Source organism: Panthera leo, chromosome B1 (assembly GCF_018350215.1).
Source record: "Panthera leo isolate Ple1 chromosome B1, P.leo_Ple1_pat1.1, whole genome shotgun sequence".
NCBI lineage: Eukaryota > Metazoa > Chordata > Mammalia > Carnivora > Felidae > Panthera > Panthera leo.
In genome coordinates, this window is record NC_056682.1 from 199367425 (window position 1) to 199389258 (window position 21834).

General features: G+C 50.2%; 1 long non-coding RNA gene across 1 annotated transcript in view; it reads right to left on the minus strand.

Moving 5' to 3' along the window:
• Positions 1-13046, minus strand: part of LOC122218631 — a 31306-nt gene extending 18260 nt beyond the window's left edge. The window contains exons 1-3 of the long non-coding RNA XR_006202038.1: positions 12943-13046; positions 12473-12629; positions 10585-10658 (exon numbers count right to left, since the gene is read on the minus strand). This is a non-coding gene — a long non-coding RNA (uncharacterized LOC122218631). The remainder of the gene's footprint in view (positions 1-10584; positions 10659-12472; positions 12630-12942) is intronic.
• Positions 13047-21834: the final 8788 nt, after the last annotated feature.

Here is a 21834-nt window from a genome sequence, read left to right on the forward strand (position 1 = left end):
TGATTCAGCCCATGCACTGTGTCTCTCACCATTTCCTCTTCCTACCAGGAGCATGAAATCATGATGAGGCCTCTCTCGTGTTTAATTACTGACTGTCAACAAAACACACACAGCTTTTTCTTCCTGGGTAAGCACGGACAAACATGATTAATGGATTTCCCTCTCAGTGTCTCTGCACCTCGTGTTGATTCCACATTCCCCACACACTTTCTAATCCTTTCCTCTCCGCAGCGAGAGTGACACATTACACGCAGACTCTTCCCAGGTGTCAATGCCGCCATTTTGTATTGTCCTGATTCTTGGAAGCTAGTTGAACAACCATGTTCTATACTTAATGGCATTTCCTAATAGAAATTCATTTCACATGTCACATTTAGCCAACTCTTAACAATTAAAGGTGAGAGTGGGGCGCTCTCAGATGATGTTCTGGGCAGGGTGAGAAATACCTGAATCCTGTTGTGCTGACAGCCCTTCGCCATGTCCCCAAACCCCATTATAACAGGTTCTTAAAGGAGCTCATGAAACAATAGCAAAATAGGAATCAGTGAACAAGCGTCCCTATCAACACCAAAGCCCCAGTGCAGAGCCCTGTGAGAAGCTCAAGTTGAAGCAAGAAGACCAGGATTAGGGTCTTAGCAAGACCCTCGACTCTTCTCAAATTTTGACCTTGGCACCATCCAATTCAAGGATGCCAAGCACAGCAGCTCCAGCCATTAGTAATAGTGGCCCCATCAGTGACTCAGATTCTAACCATTCAGAAGAGAAATTCCTCCTTCTTTGTGGGGGAAATGGGCAGGCTTCGATCACAGCCACACCTAACAGAGGAGAGTATGTGAAAATCACCTTTGGACAGTCCTACTGTATCGGAGACCAAAATCAAATAAGCCCAAGTTTTACTCACTAGCCTCCTCCACATCTCTTTTGATAGAATTTCCCCACTCTCACCTACTTCCCACTCTTTGAGGTCGCAACCAGAATGTAATGGCGGACCTGCTTTCTTGCATTACGCTTTATGTCTATACCTCTTGAAGAATTAGTTCCATGTCCTATAGGTTGTTGCTAAGGTCTTTTTTGCCAAGTCCCAAAGGCATCAAAGAAATCTGGTCACCTCCCAAGAAGAGCAAGTAATTCAATATGGCTTAAGCAGGAAATTACATTGCCACAATAGGTGATTTCCTCTTTCCAACCACTTTTAATCCACTGGGTGGTTGCCACAGTGACTGGTGATGATTCAGCTATAGGCTACTTCGTCAGTCTGGGTCCCAGAGAGGAGTCGTGTAGCAGCACAGCAGTCCACCCGTGATGGATGTGTGCTATGTGTAGGTCTTTGCTGTTTGAAGCCACTGAGATTTGGGGGATATTTGTTACTGCCACACAAGCTAGTCTATTCTGACTGGTTCGGTGCTGTCGCCTCTCATCAGTCCTGGTCTCAGAACAATGATTATCGAGAACAGAGACCCAGAAGCTCAAGGAAAAGCAGATTTGTCAGAAGGACCAGGAGGAATCCTACCGATGCCATCTGGAGCACTTCAGATGCCCTTGTGGGAACTGGGGGGTCAGCCGGCAGCCACAGTTGCCACCTTGCTCTCTGAAGCTGCAAGAGCTCCCCCCTCAGCCCCACCTCCACATACGCATGCTGTGCTCTTGCCCTGCTCTGCACACTCGCTTTTCCAGCTGTTTCATCACCCTGCGCAGCTCCCAAGATTCATCATCTCACAGTTTCGGAGCCTATGGCCACCTGTCTGAATCCTCTGTATCCCTCGGTACAAGTTCCCCAGCGGAAGAGTGCGATAGTCCAGCTCAGTTCAGAGACTCCTGGACCAGTCAGATGAGGCCGTGTGGGCACGAAGGACAGATCTAGGACACTGTGACATTTACTAATGGCTTCATTTAGCTAACAGGGACCCGAGAGACAAGATTGGGCTCATTTTTGAGAACAGCGTGGCGTTGAGTATCTGGTGTTGATCTTGTAACTTAATTTCACCATTTCTCTATTTCTCATGTTTTATCTTTTAAAGTCTATTTTTTAAGCGATTGGGTTTCTTCCGTATGAGCCACCTCGAAACCTTTGTGGAACACATGAGCAAGACACAAAGGCAGAGCTCTTGCACACTTGCTCATGCATTCAGTAAACTCTTACTTGAGAAACCAACATGTGACAGACATTGTCCTGAGCACAGGTGACTCTGTGGTGAGAAGTTCCTGGCCTTCATGGAGTCAATATTCTCCACAGGGGGAGTCAGTCAAGGAAACAGTAAGAAATAAAGTAACTCAAGTTGAGATGGAGGTAACCGATGTAGTTAACAGGGTGCCACATGGAGGGGGCTACCCTGCTGTCCTCAGTGAGAGCCTCCAGGGTCAGCACCTGCAGGTTAAAAAAGGGTCAGCCACGGGGTACCTGGGTGGCTCAGTCGGTTGGGCGTCTGGCTCCTGGTTTGGGCTCAGATCGCGATCTCATGGTTAGTGCGTTCGAGCCCTGCACCAGGCTTTGCGCTGGCAGTATGGAGCCTGCTTGGGATTCTCTCTCTGCCCCTCCCCCACGCACCCCCCTGCCCCTATGTCTTTCTCTTTAAAAATAAATACAACAAGAGTGTCAGCCATGCAAAGAAATGATGGATGATGACGTATTCCAGGCAAAGAGAACCAACTGGGCAAAGACCCTGGATTAAAAATGATCTGGGTTATTCCAAGAAAAGTAAAGAGGCCAAGGAGGCGGGGGCTTGGTGGGTGGAGTGAAAAGTGGTACAAGGTGTGGCTACAGAGCCAGGCAGGGCCCGATCGCCCAAGTGCAGGGGAGCCACCGGGAGGAGTTCGGATTTGCGCGGTGAGATCCCTCTGAGCTGTTTGAGAGAGGAGGGTGTCGGCCGTGCAGACGAGAGACCATGGCAAGTGGGAGCGAGGGTGGCAGCTGACAGGATACCGGTCAGTGGATGGGCAGCAGCCCAGGAGAGACGCTGGAGCTTGGGTCAGGGTGGTGGTCCTGGAGATGGGGAAACATGGATGGACTCGGGACGTTTCTAGGGGACTTGAAGGACTGGATTGGGTGGTAAAGGCATGGGGCAGACTTTGGGGTCAGATTTCAAGACACTTGAAATCTCTGAGTCCCGGGTGTAACACCTCAGAGAGCCATCACGGTGATAACACAAAATCATGAATGCATTGTTCCAGTCGCCCGGCATATGATGCACACTCAGTGAAGATCGTCTTCTCCTCTCCTTCCTCTGGACCCTTTCGGTTGCGCTCATTCCTATCTGCTTCCCTTCCTGGTGAGCTGCCCACCGCTCTGTAACCTGCCCCTCACACACAAGCATGAGTGCACACACGTGTGCTCACTTTCCCTCTGGGATACACACATCAGACATGTGTAAAGGACATCTCAAAGAGTCTTTAGAAAGGTATTTTTTAAAGGCCGCTTGTTTGCGGGAGGATTTTTCTAGGAGTATGAGTTTGCTTTCTGCCATGAGCAAGAGGAAACCCGACTTTAACTGCCTGGCACACAAAAAAGTACTATCCCCAGGGAGTCCAGGGGAGGGGAACTCCTGGCACAGAACGGTCCACAGATCAGCGATACCACCAGGGTCCAGGTTTCGTCCGCCCTTCTGCACGGACATCCCTAATGGGTTGACATCATCTTCAGGCTGGTGACGCCACAGTTGAGCACATCATACCAGACACAAGAGCATTCAGGGAGGTAGGATGGATCCTGTGTTCCCGGAGCTTTCTCTCAAAAAAGGGAAGTCTTTCCCAGAATCCCCCAAGCTTTCCCTGATGACTCATTGGTCAAAATCTGGTCTCATGCCCATCCTGAACCAAGCGTTGGCATGGGCGAAGGAAGTGCTGTGAGTGGTTTAGGCTGGATGAAGGAGTGAGCGACATGGGTGAACAAAAGGGAAAGTCCATTAGGAAAGAGGAGGGGGGAAGAGGTTTGGGCTAAGCACAGGGCTCTTAGCAAAGGGAAACTCAAATTTCACTGGATTTGAAGAAAATATTATAGTTTTAATATTTTAAAACACACACACACACACACACACACACACACACACACACACACAGAACTTTCTGGCTCTGATTTGCCAAAGAGAGACAAGAGGGGGCATAAATAGTGATCTCATATTTCTTTCTTCCATATTAAAATTCTATCCTATGAGGGGCACCTGAGTGGCTCAGTCAGTGGAGCATCCAACTGTTGGTTTTGGCTCAGGTCATGGTCTCACGGTTGGCAGGTTCATGCCCTGCATCGGGCTCTGTGCTGGCAGTTCGGAGCCTGCTTGGAATTCTCCCAGTGCTCTCTCTCTCCCTGTCCCTCCCCACTTCTCTCTCTCTCTAAATCGATAAACAAACATTAAAAAAAAGATTGAAAAAAATTCTATCCTGTGAAAAGCACTCCTCAGAGTCGTCTGTCTTCTGCGGTGACAGTAAACTCAGGACTTTAAAATGTTAGCGGTGGTAGACAGCGCTGACGGCTGGGGCAATGGGGGACCGGCATCTGCTGAGAGCCGACCACCTGCCAGGCCCCGGGCCAGCCACTCCGCCCAGACCGTCCCACCGGGTCCTCAGATCTCTGCGAGGCCCAAAGCATCAACCCCTTTTCAAAAGAGGCAAACTGGGCCCCAGAGAAATCCTATTTTATGGCCTTTCCCCAAATCACAGAGTAGCTTTCCGTGTGATGAACTGAAAAAGTGCCCCTATACATCTCCAATGCTAAAAATGAGTTGGAGGAAGAGGTTGCCCTGACATTCTGCATCCCCCAAGCCCCAAAGCCCTTGAGAACGCACCAAACTTGGCCGAGACCCCAGTCTGCCCCCAGTGAAGACAGCGGCCAGGGGTAGGTTATGGGTAAGCATGGCCGTTATCCTGGAGCCTGATGCCCTGAACCTAGAGACTCACTTCTCACAGGACACGGAAAGGGAAAGGCAGTGGTGTGGTGGAGGAGAAACCCGACAGGCACCACCTAAACCAGGGGATTAGAGAACACCCGCAAAAAGTCACACCGGTATCAGGTGACACCGACGGGACGTGATGAGAAGCGCACTCCATTCCCACACTAGACTTCCCCCAAATCCAGAACTCCAGTCTGTCGCAGACTTCGAGTCTGGAGTTGTCTCTTGTCCGGCGAGAGAGCGGACGCAGAATTAATTGCGAGAGAGGCTAATGTCCAGGGGGAGACGAGAGCCCAGAGCAAGGGTCCTTGCTCTGTTTCGATTAGGATCAGAAGGCTTACGAATGTGATGGACGTACCGAAAGAGACAACGAAACAGTGAACGTTAACTCGTGTGTGTGAGAGAAGGGGGGTTTCGAAGATATCCGGTGTGAGGGTTTAGGGCAACACAAAACAAAAGCGCAGCGCCCAGCAGATGGTTGTTTACGGCAGGCACGAGATGCCACGTCTGTTTACCTTAACTTGCCCGGGGAACAAGGCAGATAGAGCATGCTACCTCAGGGTCCGCAAGGCTCCCTTCTTTCACTGATCAGCTCTGCTCTGGGCAACTTTGCCCTGCCGTGGTCTCTGGCCCTGTTTACCTGTTTACCTATTCTGGACCCTCCGTCCTGTGAAAGCAGCTTTCTGCTTTTGTACTATGCTGGGGACGCTTCCGCCCTGTTTACCTAATCTCGGATGCTTTCATCCTAAGTCTCGTTAACTCATTGGTGCAAGCTCAGAGAATTCCTAACTTATTCCCCGCACCAGTCTAGTCATAAAAAAACACCAGACAAACCACAACTGAGGAGCATTCTACAGAATGCCTGACCATCGCTGGCCAAAGCATGGTGGCCGTGAGAAATGGGGAAATGTCACGGATCGCAGGAGACAAAGGAAACGGGGTGCCCTCAGCTGGCCCATGGAACAGAGAAAGGACATTAGTGGAAAAATTGGTGAAATAAAAAAAAAAAAAAAACCCAAAGGCCTATAGTTTCGTTAATGGTAACATAGCAATGCTAATTTCTTAGTTTAACAAATGCAGCATGCGTGTGACATTAGGAAGAGGCAAACGGACAGTATACAGGAATCCTTTTATGTTTACCATCGAAGCTCTTCTATAAATCTAAAACCATTATTTGAAACATGTTTAGGGCGCCTGGCTGGCTCAGTCGGTTAAGCGTCCGACTTCAGCTCCGGTCACGATCTCACGGTTCGTGGGTTCGAGCCCCACGTCGGGCTCTGTGCTGGCAGCTCAGAGCCTGGAGCTTGCTTCGGATTCTGTGTCTCCCTCTCTCGCTGCCCCTCCCCCACCCATGCTGTGCCTTTCTCTCTTAAAAATAAACATTTAAAAATGTTTTTAAAAATGTTTAAATATGTCAGCAAAAGAGCTGGGTATCAGCACCCCCAGCATTGTTACCTCCACACCCACCCCACTAATCGCTGCATTTATTTCCAAACTGAAGCTCAGTTCCACTTTCCAAAGAAACAGAAAAGCCCGACGAGGCTACACCTCCTAATTGCAGATGACCAGTGCTTAAGGTAGAGTTTGCCTCCGGAAGGAGGGGCGCTCTGTCTGTACCAGTGCATACAGACTGACGTCAAGCCGCTGGCCGACAGACCCCACGCACAGGTGAAAGCCCACCTCAACCTGCCCTCCGTGGGGGAAGCCGAACGATCAAACACAGTCACACACGCACCCGGCAGAGAGCCGCGGAGCCCCCTCTATCCGCCAGCTCGGTCCTTCACAGATTAACCAGAAGGACAGGCAGGGATCGGCAGACCTTGGGGAAAACATCACTCCGGGAGGGGGGGGCGGGATCAACACAGAACCCCCCCCAAAGGAAAGCGCCCACTCAGAGAAGAGAAGAGACCCCTGAAAGGCTGAAGTCGTATCTTCAGAGAGGTTTGAGATGGTATCGCAGCCACAGAACTTGAGAAGAAGCTATTCCGAAAACACGCGAAGAATAGGGAAGAGTTCCTGGAAAAGAAAAATCATTGCCAAAATAATAAATTCAACGGGGGGCTGGAGGAGTAAGCGGAGGAAGCCTCCCAGAGCTGAGGGTAAAGAGAATTGGAGCAGGATCGGGTGGAGAGGCTGTGACACACGGGACCTGTCACTGTGGGGACAGTGAGCGTGCAGAGCGATCCCTACACGCGGGACAGCCTGCCGAGCACCCCGCGCCCGCACCCTCCCCGACACACGCTCACACAGCTTTTACAACCCAGTGAGGGGGATGGTCACTTCCTGTCTTACGGGCGGGGAAACTGAGGCACGGGAGGGGGCGTGACTTGCGGAAGGCACGCAGCCAGCGAAGGAGAGAACCAGACCTCAGACCGAGGCCAGAACCCTTCCCCCCCGCCCCTCCCCCTCGGCTACTTTCGCAGCTGGTCGCCAAACCACGTGGCCTCATAGGACGTTACAGTCACAGAAGCAGAATCAGCGTAACTGCGTTGGTTTACAGATTTTAGAATCACACCACGGACCGAGCACAGCCGCCTTCCCTACATTCAGTCAAGACAACCGACTGCGGTGTAGCCGACAGAGGTCGGACGTGCAGCTGGGGGGGGGGGGGGGGCGCAGGGAGAACTGCAAGGGCCTAATCAGCTCATCTCCATAATGAGAGTCTCCAGGCACAGTTGAACATCGATAAAATAAGCAATAGGGCTTATTGGCATCCTCGCTACGGTCCGGCGATGACATCTCAGGGTAGTTTATACTCGCTACCGACGTATACGTACGTACGTGTGCGTGCGTAACAGATACCCCGTGAGGCTTAAGTGGGGGTGACGCAAGCTAAGGAAACACGCCGGAGCCCCGGGGAGTTCCGGCCGCGCTACTGTGGTTTCTAAGGCGTTGCTGTCACTGTCCTTGCGGCCGACGTGCCGGTGACGGTGCCAAAATACCCTTCCGCCTTCCCTTCCTCTGCTGCCGACTTCCGCACCGACCCGCGTTCCCCGGGATTTGCTGGCTTTGCAAGGGGTTGATGCCCCGCGCCTGGTGTTGGCACGGGCAAGAGAATTTCTCTCCCACTTCCCAAGAGGTGACGCTATGACAGCACAGTCCAGCGCCTCCCCGCCTCATCCCTGAACCAGGCAGGCTTCCCGGGGACCTGAGCTGCCCACGGTGCGCCCTCCCGACAGCACCGCTGACCGGGTCTGGGTTAAATGCACACCCGTCTCAGATGTGTGAATCGCCGTGTAACGTGGCCGTTAGGGTAGGAGGAAACCCGTGGGGCCACTCAGCTCAGGGACACGGACCAACCCGGCCTTTGAAGACACGTTCTCCTTGCCACCTGTCACACTTCGGGAGCTTAATTCATTCGAAGTTGGATGTGAATTTTGTCTTCAAGACACCTACAAACTCATCATGATATAATTCAGTGTAAGTTTCACCTCCCCAAAGAGGCTCTTCCCTTATTTCTACGGCCCCCAGGGATCTCACCTACCTGTGAATGTTGATAGCAGCACACTTATTTGTATACCCATATATACCGTGAGATACGGGAGCCCAGCTACACGAGGAGCTCCCTCAGGCTGAAAGCATATTCTAAACGTCATCTGTCCCTTCATCTGCTACCGGAAGCAGTAGGTGTTCAATAAATGCTGATAAAATAGGGGCGCCTGGGCGGCCCAGTCAGTGAAGTGTCCCAACTCTTGGTTTCAGCTCAGGTCACGATCACAGAGTCATGAGACCAAGCCCTGAGTCGGGCTCCGTGCTGACTGCGGCACCTGCCCAAGATTCTCTCTCTTTCCCTCTGCCCCTCCCCCACCTCATACATGCGTGCGTGCACGCGCGCGCACACACACACACACACACACACACACACACACACACACACATTCTCTCTCTCTCTCTCTCTTAAAATAAAACGCTTATAAAATAAAATACACTGAGAGCCTAATAGTTACAAACATTCTCACGTGGCTGAGTTTTTACATCACCCTGCCTCTTTGAAAAGAAAATATTAATTGAAATATGCATTCCAGAACTTCTATAGGATGCATGGATGCCCTCGATGGAGACAGAAACGGGGAAAGCTGATTAACGCTTCATAAAGATGGCCCTAGGCCATCTTTCAAATAGATTTAAAATTCTTTTAGTTTTCAAGATCCATCAAGTCCCCCGCGTTTGGTATTAACTTCTTGCCATTACATGCAATTCAACAGAAGCGTAAGTCCTTCCCGTAGGACGGGCACCGGGCTGGGTACCAGGATTCGAAAGCTGAACAAGATGAAACCCCCAGGGGCTGAAGGTCCATTAATTCTCCGATGCTTTACTTTACACACGACACCGATCCCGCAGCCTGGGGGCCCAGGGACCTGAATACCTTCCGGGACGCTTCCCACAGAACCATTTCTCTGGCTTTGGATTGTGTGTTCCCGGCTCCCCCTGCCCCCCATTTCCCTAGGATCTCTCAATCCCTGGATTTGCCAGGAGGTTCCACGTGACTGAGGTTCCCAGACACCGGGCCACCTCAAAAAGTAAATTCCTATTTTAAAAAGTGTGTTAGACGTCTTACGGTCTGAGCTACATTTATGCTCATCTTGTGAATCAGATTCCACCAACTGACAAACGTCGACGATGCCACTGACGGGCACTGAGAACTCGCAGGGAGCCTGCCGCCCTCACGCGCTCTCCGCCACATTTTGTGGTTTCCTGCACTATCTCAGGCCCCACGCGCTCAGGGGCGGCCCTATCCTGCTGGTAGTGGCCCCCGCATCTCCCGCCGCTCAGCACGCATGCGCACCAGCTCATAAGGCTCACGCTAACCCCGCGAGGGTTACCACGATTACCGGCCCTGTTTGCAGAACCTGAGACACCCAGGGGGGAGAGAGGGAGACAGAGACAGAGTGTGAGTGAGTGAGGAGCAGAGAGAGGGGGAGTCACAGATCCAAAGCAGGCTCCAGGCTCTGAGCTGTCAGCACGGAGCCCGACGCGGGGCTCAAACTCCCGAATGGTGAGCCGAAGTCGGACGGTCCACCAGGCGCCCCAAAGTCCACTGATTTAAACGTCAATGTCATCCCAAACTCACCCTCACAGAAACATCCAAGATAATGTTCAACCAAATACCTGAGTACGTGGCCCAGCCGAGTCGCACATAAAATTAACCGTGACACCAGATGTCACATAGTAAGATCTAGGACCCAGGCTCCCGAGGCACAGCACAGCCGTGTTCTTAAAAGCTGCACAGGGGGGGGAGCCTCTGTTTTCACCGATTCTGCTGCCCAGCCGCTCCGCAGGTGAACAGGGATTATGTCCTGCTTCTTTCTAAAGCAGAGTGTCCCTGTCCTTTCTCCCCTGGGGGGGGGGGGGGGGGAGGGGGCAACGTCCGTGTGACCAGTGCTGTCTCCGGACTAACCTAGTGGACTAACTTCAGCTGCTCATAGTTATTGGCCTCAAGACTTTTTCAAACACAGCCCTTGGGCCGCTCAAGGCAAAGAGTGTCAATCAATCTGTTTCCTGGGCTGCTCGTCCTGAGTGGGTAGCCACGCCTGCGAACCGCACGGGGCGAGCCCGGAGACCGCCAGCTCCTGCAGGCGTGTGCCAGACACTCTAACGACTTAAGCCCTTCCCTCCTCACGATCCTAACGCCGGGGAGGGGCTCTAATCGCCCACCGTGCAGAAGAGGAGAAAACAGGTGAGCCCTGCTCACTCATTCACTCACCGGATCTGCATGTGCCTGTGTTCCAGCTGCCAGAACACCCTGGTGACGAAGCATCCTTTCTCACGGAGCGGTCACTGTGCGGAGGGGAGACAGGCAAATAAGCCAACAAGCCAGCGACACAGTACGTTGCAAGCTGACGAGTTCCGTGGGGAAAAATAAAGCAGAGGCGGGTATGGAGGAGGTAGGGATGGGGTTGCAAATTTCAACCAGGGAAGGTTTCACGGAGATGACAACATTTGAGTGAAGTCGTAAAAGGAGTGAGGGAGCAAACCATGTTGATGTTCAGAGCAGAGCCTTGCAGAGAGCATGATCGGTGAGTGCAAAGGCCCTGAGGCAGCATTAAGTCTGACTGCGACAAACTGACTGGAGCAAAGTGAAAGGGAAACCATGGAAGAAGAGGTCAGGCAAGAAATGGTCCAGTTGGTATGGCTTTCGAGGGCAGAGAAAGGAGCCTGGCTTTCTCTCTGTTTGAGATGAGAAGGCTTTAGAGGACTGAGCAGGGAAAGCACGCGTCCTGACTCACATCTTTATAAGATCAAAGAGATTAAGAATCTTGTCTCAGGTCACTGCAGCTGGTAAGGGACAGAACAGACCAGTATGTCTAACTGTGAAGGCTGATTCCCTCCTCACCACAACATCAGCCAGAATCGGTTTCCATTGCTTGTGACTAAGAAAGCTGATTGGTAGCGCTATGTGAAAAATCAAACAAACGTTGCAGGAAAGAACGATGGGTGTGAGTTCATTTAAGGTAAGGTAGCCAAGTCTCAGAAGGCCTTCTCGCAGAGGTAGTATTTGAACTGAAATCTGAATGGTAACAAGACAATTCATGGAGGGTAGAGTGTTGACGAATAGGTGGTGCAAAGGTCCTGGGGCAGGATCCAGCCTGGCACACTGGAGGGATAGAGGGAAGACAACCGTGACTGAATTATGGTAAGCAAGTCGGGGAGAGGTTCAAGACGAGGTCAAAGAGGAGCCAGATCCTTCAAGGCCTCACAGCCCATGTTAAGGAATTGGGATTTTACTCTTACGAGTGATGAGGAAGGAACTGGGGCACCTGGGGTGGCTCAGTCGGTTAAGCATCCGACTTCGGCTCGGGTCATGATCTCGCGGTTCGTGGATTTGAGCCCCGCGTGAGCCCCCGTGGATTTGAGCTATCTGTGCTGATAGCTCAGAGTCTGGAACCTGCTTCGGATCCTGTGTCTCCCTCTCTCTGCCCCTCCCCTACTCACGCTCTGTCTCTCTCTCTCTCTCTCTCTTAAAAATGAATAGAAATTAAAAAAAAAAAAAAAAAAAAAAAAAAGAATGATGAGGAACCAGTGGAGGATTTTAAGCAGGGAGTGATTTGCAGTTTTTAACAGATCAGTCTTGCTGCTCTGCGGAGAACAAGCTGGGGAAGGGCTTACAGGCTGCCTGACCTGAACCTCAGGTTTCCATAAGGAAAATGGTACATATTTAAGGGAGCTGTTTGTGGTGTGAGAGACTGATGTGAGTGCGTTAACCCCACGCAGGGAGGAATCTGTAAGCGGTCTCCGTTGCCGTTCACGGACTCTGGGGCAGTGCCTGGCGTCCCTTAAGTATTGGTTGAAGGAATGGATGAATGCAGAAGCTTTAAATATACAGGCGCCAGGTAACGGTGAGAGGACCGTTAAACCCTAAAGCCTTTCCCAAGAGACCCTAACCCTTGACAGCAGAGCCAAAGCGTTCCGGGGATATCACTTCCAGGGACTTCTCTTCTGTGAAGCATTCCCGTTCAGGGCTAACAAATTTCCTGTGATCTTGTCGGGGGGGCTGGAGGGAATCGCTTCCCGCTAATTGATCAAATTCACATGTTCGGGCTTCATTCATGTCATGTCAAATACCCCACCCTGCGCACCCCGCCCACAATTACCTTCCGGACCAGACCGCACGGAGTGGTGGGTGGGGGGCTTTTGTCGTTTCGATAGCCTCGCTGGTCACCGAGTTTTGATATCCCGGTTTTCCTCCTGCATCTCACGATCATCTGTCACCAGGCACAGCATCTGATGCGGGGGGGAAAGGCTGGACTCCTATTCCAATGAACAAAGGGAAGCGTTGGTGGCCATTAGCACAATGGTTTCACCGTCTGCCAACCCGATTCTCTACGGCAAACAAGGAGAGATGTTGATTTCCCTCCCCCCCCCCCCCCACCTTTGCCAGCTGTGAAGAAGCTGCAAGTTTCAACCGTGTCTCCCTCCCGACAAGCCTGAAAAAACAGGCAACAACTGCCAGAGGTTCCCCCAGCACCAGTGTAAAGGTATTAGGGACCTCCCGGACGAGCCCCCACAAAGGGCCTGTGGATCGGGGGTGGTGGCTAAATGTCCCAGTCCCCCCGCGGGTCACCTCCAGTGAAGGTCCCCCAGTGCCACGTCCACGCTGAGCACAGACATCTCGGCTCACAGGGCGGACGGGGGAGGCCGGGCCCCGGGACCCCAGCGCCGCTCTTCCGAAACGCAGCCTCGGCTGTAACTCTCACGCGCAAGCGGATTTCCCGCAGCGCGTGCCTCCTCCAATCACTTCGCTCCTCCAAATCGGGAGGTTGCGTCCGTGCATCTGATTGGTGGAGCCGGATCCCACGCCTGCCCTGAATCGCAAGGGGAGCTGGGAAAGCGAGTTACTGACTTCCACTGCGGGAGGCAGGGGTGGTCAGGAGGGAGGGTTTCCGAGTTTAGGAACGGTGTCCCCAAGACGAGGCAGCAGCAAACAGCACGATATCCGCTGCATCCGCTGCAGCCGTTCTCTTGGACAGACGTCGTCGTCCACAGTGGCTGCCGCATAGTGGGTGCTCAATAAACGGTGGCACCTCTTTCCCCTAGCCGTGCTTCCCTGCTCCCACACGGGGTCTTAGCTGGATGGGAATCTTCTGCTTCCCTTCCTGCGCTTGGAGTTTCTTCCCGGGGACTAGTTCTCCAAAACTAGAGCTTGGAGATGATGAACAACCGAATTCAGCATACGGAGCTCCACCTTACCCAACTTTAGCAACTGATTTCAAATATAGACACGTGCAGATCATCAATGCAAGTTTATTTCAAAGACATTTTCCCTGAAAAAAAATCTGGGTACTAAGAGTCTGGCTATTAGGTCAGAGCCTTAGTGACCCTCACCCAAGGGCGGGGGGGGGGGGGGGGGGCTTATAAAGCTCATCTGTATGGCTTGATTTCCACCGAATGTGTTTATTTATGTTGTTTGTTTATTTTAAAAATATATCGAATCATTTAGACACAATAAGGGAAAGTAGTTTTACATAAAAGCCATTTTTTTAAGAAATACATTTAATAATTGAGAAGCAATTAGGGACAATATTTTTACATAAAAATCAAAAACATGTGCATGACAAAACCCATAAGAATTAAATGACAAATGTTATACTTGGCAAATATCTGGAATTTAATTTCATATTAATAACAAAGAGTTATTATCTCTAGTGTATAAATCTCTATAGAGTTCACCAAAATTAGAGGAAGGAGAAACACCCTAGGGAAAAATGAGCCAAGAGATGAATACGTAATTTACAGAAAGACAAAAAGAATCATAATTGTATGAAAAGATGCATAATCTTGTTGAGATGAGACAGGTAAATGAAAGCTACTTTAGTCGAAAGCTTACAACCAGGCTATAGTAACAAGGACCAAATTAGCCTACTTGCTTGGAAAAAAAAAATTAATAGGCAAAAGGTACAAATAATAGTTTTCAAGGGCCACCTGGATGACTCAGTCCATTAAGCGCCGGACCTCAGCTCGGGTCACGATCTCACAGTTTGTGGGTTCGAGCCCCACGTCGGGCTCTGTGCTAACAGCTCGGAGCCTGGAGCCTGCTTCGGATTTTGTGTCTCCCTCTCTTTCTGCCCCTCCCCTGCTTGCGCTCTCTCTCTCTCTCTCTCTCTCTCTCAAAAATAAATAAACATTAAAAATGTTAAACCAACAAACAGACAATAGTTTTCAAGACAAGGGACACTAGGCAATGAAGGACAGTGACCTTGACAGATAGGAAATAAATGAAGCTAGCCCTACAATTGCCCTCAATTTCTGCCTTGAGAGACATTCTGGGCACTGCTGCAGGGAAGGGAATCCAGGTGGGGCCCTGGGGCTCCCCGAGTTAAGGAGGCAGTGCTCAGAAGCCAGACGGTTCAAGGTGTCCACAGATTCTGGGAGGAGTAGAGGAGAGGAGAAAACTCCAGAGATTTGCAAAAGGTCACTTTCAACTACTCAGTACAGTGCTGTCAGCAGGTGCCTGTGAGAAAGCTATTTGAGGCCAGAGAAAGAACCACCCAAAAGGATTAGAGGGATTAGCATTCAGTGCCCACAGGGGGCTGGGAATAGTGCCAGCCAGACTTGAAAACTTTGAAATTCAGGAATCATCCTGTAGAGTACTTACATCATATGATGTATTCCCAATGATATGGGAATAATTAACCCTAAACTAAACACCATTGTGGCCCCATCCAATAGATCTTAAAAACCAGATGGAAAGGATCAAAATATTTCCAAGTGCGTAACTGCATCTTAGAACAAAGCCTAAGGGTTTTTTATATGAATACAAAAATATTTAGCACCTAGCAAGCTAAAATGATTGTCATTCAACTAAATAATACCAGGCATGTAGAGAAGCAGGAAATGTAAAATGAGGGTGAGAAGTAAGAAATCAACTGGACTGGACATTCATTAGGGGGGAATTTATAGCGCTAACTTCCTAGATTAGAAAAGAAAAAAGATCTCTACTCCAAATCTCCCTTAAGGAACTGGGAAAAAAAAAAAGAGAGCAAATTAAACCTGAAGTAAGTGAAAAAAAAAAAAAAAAGGAAAAAAAGAGAGAGAGGGGCAAACCATGAAACAGACTCTGAACTGTGGAGAACAAACTGATGGTTAGGGGGGTGGGGGGTGGGTGAGACAGCAATACCTTGGTTCCAAAACAAGAAAGGCACTATAAGAAAGGCACAGACCAATATTTGTTATGAACTTAGATGCAAAAGTTCCTAGCAAATAGAAACCAATAATATATTTTAAATATATATATATATATTTTTTCATATATCATGTGTGGGTAACTCAATCGGTTAAATGTCCAACTCTTGATTTTGGCTCAGGTCATGATCTCATGGTCCTAAGATTGAGTCCCATGTTGGGCTCTGCACTGAGCGTGGAGACTGCTTATGATTCTCTCTCTCTCCCTCTGCCCCTTTCCCCTGCTTGCACTCTCTTTCTCCCTCTCTCTCTCAACAACAACGACAACAACAAATGAATAGTAATATCATGACCAAGTTGGGTTTATCCTAATGATACAAAGTTGATTTAATATTTAGAAATAATGTAATTCATCCTATAATAGAATGAAAACCAAAAACCGTATGATCATCTTGATAGATAAACATAAACCATCAGACAAAATCCAACATCCATTTCTTGTTAAAACATTTCTTTAAGTTTTTTTATTTATTCCGAGAGACAGACAGAGAGAGCAAGTGGGGGAGGGGCAGAGAGAGAGGGGGGAGAGAATCCCAAGCATCCTCCACGCTTGGTGTGAACCCGGGCTGGAACTCACAAACAATGAGATCATGACCTGAGCTGAAACCAAGAATCGACGCTTAATCTATTGAGCCACCCAGGAGCCCCCAGTGTCCATTTCTGATTAAAACTATTAGCAAAGTCGGAATTGAAAGGAAATTCTTCCATATGACAAAGACCATCCATGAAAAACTTGCAGCTAACATCACACTTCAAGGCGAAAGACTAGAGAAGGAATCACTCATATGTGCTCTGACCACTTCTGTTAAACATGGTGCTGGATGCTCTGACCAGTGCGATGAGGCCATGAAAAAAAATGAAACGTATCCAGGTTGGAAAAGATCTAACACTGTCTTTATTCACAGACTCCATGACTGTCTAAATAGAAAAACTCATGGGACCTATGAAAAAGCTGCTAAAACTCATGAGTGAGTTTAGCAAGCCTGCAGGATACAAGTAAACAAAAAATCGAATTTCTATATGCTATCCGTGGGCAAAAAACCCTAAAAACTGAACACTTAAACGGCAATATGATTTACAATAGTCTTAAAAATATTTGCCACCTATGGGTAAGTCTGACAACGGTACACTGAGCACTATAAAGTGCCCCGGAGAGACAGCCCGGAAAACTGTGATAAGTGGAGAGCCACGCTGTACCCACGGGTCAGGAGACTCCACCTTGTTGAGATGTAAATTCTCCCCGGGCTGATCTACGGATGCAACACCACCCGAACCCAAATCACAGCTGGCTTGGGGGTAGAAACTGACAAGTAACTTGAGATTCCCACGGAAATGCAAATAACCTATTGTAGCCAAGCAACCTTGTAAAAGGACAACAAACAACAAAAGACCACTAACCCCGTCGAAAGTAGTTAACGTGTCGAAAGTAGTTAACGTGTAGTGATTAAGAAACTGCCATTGGTATCAAAATAAGCGAGTAGATCAATGGAGCAGAAGGGAGAGGACACAAATAGACTGACGCATTCGATTTCTGACCCGTGAGAAGGCAGTTCACGGAGGAGAAAGAAGAGAGCCTTTTCGAAGAAACAAGGCTGGAACAACTGGACCTACAGGTGTGAAAAACGAAAAAGAGAACTGTGGTCCGTTGTTTGCACTGTATACAAAAAAAAAAGCCCCCCTCAAAATGTTCCATAGATGTAAAGGCAAAGTTATAAAACTACACACACACACACACACACACACACACAGACTTCTGGAAGGAAATAGGATTTGTGATGCTGTTGAGCAACGATTTCACAGATACCTCTCCAGGAAAGGTGTCTGTCGAGGAAAGGTGGCTGTCTGGGAAAGAAAAGTTTGACAAATGTGACACCCTTCAAAATGAATAGCTCCGCTCTTCCAAAAGTCGGTGTTGAGAGAGTGAACACACGAGCTGCAGGATGAGGAAAAATATTTGCAAACCGTACCTTTGATGAAGGATTTGTAGCCAGAATATATGACGAGCTCTTGAAACTCGAAACGGAACACTAATCACGAGAAGCAACCCGGCAGAAAACTGGGTAAAAGATTTTGCTTGGCCAAAGAAGATGGAGGGTTGGCAAAGAACCACGAAATCCTAACTAAAACCGCAACAAGCCACGCCAGCCCTCCCCTGTCAGAAGGACCCGGACTAGAGGCTGATCACTCCCATTTGGGTGAGGGTGTGGAGGGGCTAGAATCCCACACAGTGCTAGTTGGGATCGTAAGGTTGGCACAGCCGCCTCGGAAAACAGCTTCACAGATTCTTATAAAGTTTAACATCCGCTTAGCATGTGCTCTAGCCATCCACCTGCCGACACATATCCAAGACAGATGGAAGTATACGTCCCCGCAAGGACTTACGCCTGAACGTTCACAGATTTGCTTTGCGAAGAGCCCAAACCTGGGAACAGCTCAGACGTCCATCAGCGGAGGCTGATGCAGAGACAACTTGGGGTGTGTCCGTGCAACTGAGCGCTACTCTGCAATGGAAGGGATGACCCCCTGGTGTGTGTCACGACACGGATGAGACTCCGAATAATCATGCTGAGTGGAAGAAGCCGAGCAAACGAACAGACAAAACCCTATGTGCTGCTTGGCTCCGTTTATGCGAAATGCCTTGAAATGCGAACTGATCTATGAAAATAGGACAGATCAGTGGTTGCCTACGAGTCGGGGGGGGGGTGTCTTTGGAGGGAGGGTTACAGAGGGATACAGGGAAACTTTTCTAGGGGCTGCATGTGTCCACTCTCTTGACTTCGATGATGGTGTAACAGCAGTGTCCACATGTCAAAATGCACCAAACTGTACGTGCTAATGAAGTTCTAAATTTCAATCTCAGCTGTCCCGGCTGCCTGTGACCTTTCCAGACGGCGGAGCTCCAGCCCAGCGGCCGTAATAAGATTGCTCCGCGAGAATAGATGTTTAAGAGAGGAAGCAGCATATGAGGAAGGTGCAAGCTTTTGTTCATTTTGCATTGACCCTGCAGCTTTTGATTGAGTGCCGCCTAGGTGTCAGGCTCTGTTCTGGGCACCAGGGGATAGATGTGGCTGTGAAGAAACCCGACAGAGTCCCCATCCCCCAGAGTGACACGGCAGCGTCACGTTGCGGTCTCAGACGGCCCATCAGGCACACGGGGAGCGTGTGAGACGGTAGTGAGTATACAGAGAGGAAAAAGCAGGGATGGGGAGGGAGAATCTCGGGAGGAGTTGCTGTTTCTTTTCTTTTTTTTAAAATTTTTTTAACGTTTATTTAATTTTAAGAGAGAGAGACAAAGCACGAGCAGGGGAGGGGCAGAGAGAGAGGGAGACGCAGAATCCGAAGCAGGCTCCAGGCTCTAGGCTGTCAGCCCAGAGCCCGACGCGGGGCTTAAACCCACAAACCGTGAGATCATGACCTGAGCTGAAGTCGGACGCTCAACCCACTGAGCCACCCAGGTGCCCCTGGAGTTGTTATTTCAAAGTAAGGGCCCCGGGCAGGTCTCTGGAAGGTGATGGCTGAGCAGACACCTGAAGTGATCGAGTACAGGCTCAGATGATCTGGAAGGGTTGAAAACCAGCTCCTGTTCAAGCCTGCGTTTTCTTTTCCCTTTGGACGTGTTCGGAACGCAGCAATGATTTCCAAGTCCCTTCTTCCCAGTCTCGCTGCCTTCCCACTGCGCTTTGAAGCAAGCCTTCTGGGCACCTGTTGATGTTTTCGGCATCATAAGCTCAGGGGCTCAGGCCTGGCCACCCAGCTGGGTGACTCTGACTGGGTCACTGCGCGTCCCTGAGCCTCATTCTCCTCCTCTGTGCAAACAGAGATGCTAACACGTCACTCACTCATCCAACAAGTGTGAGCTGAGCAGTTATTAGGTGACTGGCCGTGCGTGAGGTGCTGGGGACGTGGTGGTGGATAGGACAAGGTCACGGCCTTCCCTGGGTCCGTCCAGCCAGGCACACTGACTTGGACAGACCACCAGGGTGATGGGTGTTTTAAACAAGACGCGTAGGGGCCACGGGAGCATAAGGAGGGAGTCGAGCTAGCTCTGCACGTCAGACGATGCTTCCCGGAAGGGACGTGTAAAAGGGATCTAAAGGGGTTAGCCAGACAGAACAGGGACAGCGTGTACATGTGCAAGTGGCAGAGAAGGGAAGGGTTCTGGGAAGCAGGAACTGTCAGGTAAAGACCCTGAGGCAGAACCAACACTGCTACTTTTCAGGGAACTGGGAAAGGCCGGGACCAGCTTTGCTGGAGTCGCATGTTTGTGTCACAAGGTCACGAACGTCAACTATGATCACCGGCGACAACCCGGCTCCCTCCCTGGGCTGCCTCACACACGTGACTCCTTTTCTTTCCTTCCTGGAGCTCTGAGCCACCCCCGGTGTGCAGGACACGGTCCCTGCACCTGTCACCCGTCTAGGAATCTGAGGTCCTGTCGTTGCCTGTAATCTACACACACCACGCTGGGCAAGCACAGACTCTTGTGTTCTTTCTGTAGATGAGGAAGCTGAAGTCTTGGAATTAATAGCAGCTCCCATCAGTCAGTTCAACAAATGCCAACCGATTGCTACACAGAGCAGCTTCTGGGCGGATCCGGCCCGGACGCGCGATAAGAAAGCGGCTCGTGCCGAGGAAGTCTCCAGCACTTACATCCGACGTGGGCATCTCAGCTTCCTGTAAGGAGCCCTCACTTTCCAGCACCCACAGCTCTTACGGGGACCTCCTAAAGGAGCCGACACGCCCGCCCCGCCCCGGGGCCACTACTCATCCTTGTAACCTGATGGGGTGCAGGATCAGAGTGTCAACAGCCCTGGGTTCTAATCCTGGCTCCATTGCCTACGAGCTCCTGAATCTGCATGCATCACTCAACTAGGGCACCTCAGTTTTCCATCTGCAAATGGGAATGGCATTAGCACGTACCTTGCGGAGCTGACGTGAGACACAAATGGATTATGACACGTGAGTGCTAGAGCAGCCCCAGGCACACGGTGGGCCTGCCATTGGCTCCTTGCAGCATTCCCTCTGGGCGGAGGGCCGGGGCGTGGTGGCGGGGACAGCTTACGCGCGGCTGCCGCCAGGGCAACGCGTGCTCTCCCAGGACCTTCCCCGGTGTCCCCGGGGCCACTGCCAACCCCAGCTGTACCGACAGCTCGAGGCTTTCGCTGGGCCACATGTAAACTCTTCCTGCCATGCCCACGTTGCACAAGTGAGGTAGGCAGTGCGGAGCTTAGAGGCTCTGACAGTTGAAATTCTCAGTCCAATGTCAACTGGGAACTTTGTTCTCCCTTTGCACGCATCTGCCCCCTTAGCGGGCATTGGTCTCCACCAGAGACAGATACCTGGACGCGGACGAGAGAACATTCTGGGCTAATCAAGATCTCCTCACCCCACCCCATTTCCTCATACTGTTGCCCGAACAGGCAGCAACATTCGACATGCATGGTGGTCACCTCTCAATCATCTGCAGAGATCAGAGTTAAAGTGGAAGTAACTGACTTCCGAAATAATCTCTTAAAAACCATAGAAGGCATAGTTTTTCTTATTACATCTTTATTTTCTTATTACATCTTTATTTTCTTATTACTTTTATTTTTTTTTTAAGTAGGCTCCATGCCTAGTGTGGGACTTGAACTCACAATCCTGAGATCAAGAGTTACATGTTGTACTGATTGAGCCGGTCAGGCGCCCCGTTGCATTTTTATTTTAGTTCCAGCATAGTTAACATTCAATGTTATATTAGTTTCAAGTGTATAATAAGGTGATTCAACACCTTCCATACAACACCCAGTGCTCATCATGACAGGTGCACTCCTAAATCCCCATCACCTACCTCACCCGTCACCCCCCACCTCTCCCCTCCGGTAGCCCTCAGATTCTTCACTATAGTTAAGAATCTCTTTCTTGGAGGTGCCCAGGTGGCTCAGTTGGTTGAGCATCTGACTCTTGATTTTGGCTCAGGTCATGATCCCAGGGTCATGGGATCAAGCCCCGCATAGGACTCCACACTGAGCATGGAACCTACTTGAGATTTTCTCTCTCTTGGGGCGCCTGGGTGGCTCAGTTGGTTAAGCATCCAACTCTTGATTTGGGCTCAGGTCATGATCTCAGGTTCGTGGGGTTCAAGCCCCACATCAGGTTCTATGCTGACAGTACAAAGCCTGCTTGGGTAACTCCTTCCCTCTCTCTGTCTGCACCCCCTCCCCACTCGCTTGCTCTCTCAAAACAAATAAAATAAAAAAAAAGATTCTGTCTCTCTCCCTTTGCCCTCTCCCCC